Genomic DNA, 405 nt, shown 5'->3' on the forward strand with positions numbered 1-405 from the left:
TGCCACAGAAACCTGCTGCGGTTGGCACCCCATCCTGTCTCACCACCATCCCATCTCTGATTCCTTTCGTTGCTAAGCGACAGGAACTTCTGGGTGCCCCAGGAACTGACCAACCCTTGGAGCCCGTCAGGGTCTGGGAGAAGGAGCAGAGCTTTTTGAGGCATCCACCTGAAGGGATCAAGTGAAGTGGTGTTGATCGCTGCTGAGCAGCTGAGAGTTATTAGTCCACTCTAAACGGGTACACTTGTGGGAGTGAGGAGGGTTGCTTGGTCAAAGGCCACTTTGTGGTCACAAGGTGATCGATGTTTTCTTTTCACATGTGTTTCCTAATCTGTTCTTTATAATAACTGGATGAGATAGGCAGGGTAGGGATTATTCTCATTTTACAAAGATGAAATACGAAGC

Source organism: Bos javanicus, chromosome 21 (assembly GCF_032452875.1).
Source record: "Bos javanicus breed banteng chromosome 21, ARS-OSU_banteng_1.0, whole genome shotgun sequence".
Lineage (NCBI taxonomy): Eukaryota > Metazoa > Chordata > Mammalia > Artiodactyla > Bovidae > Bos > Bos javanicus.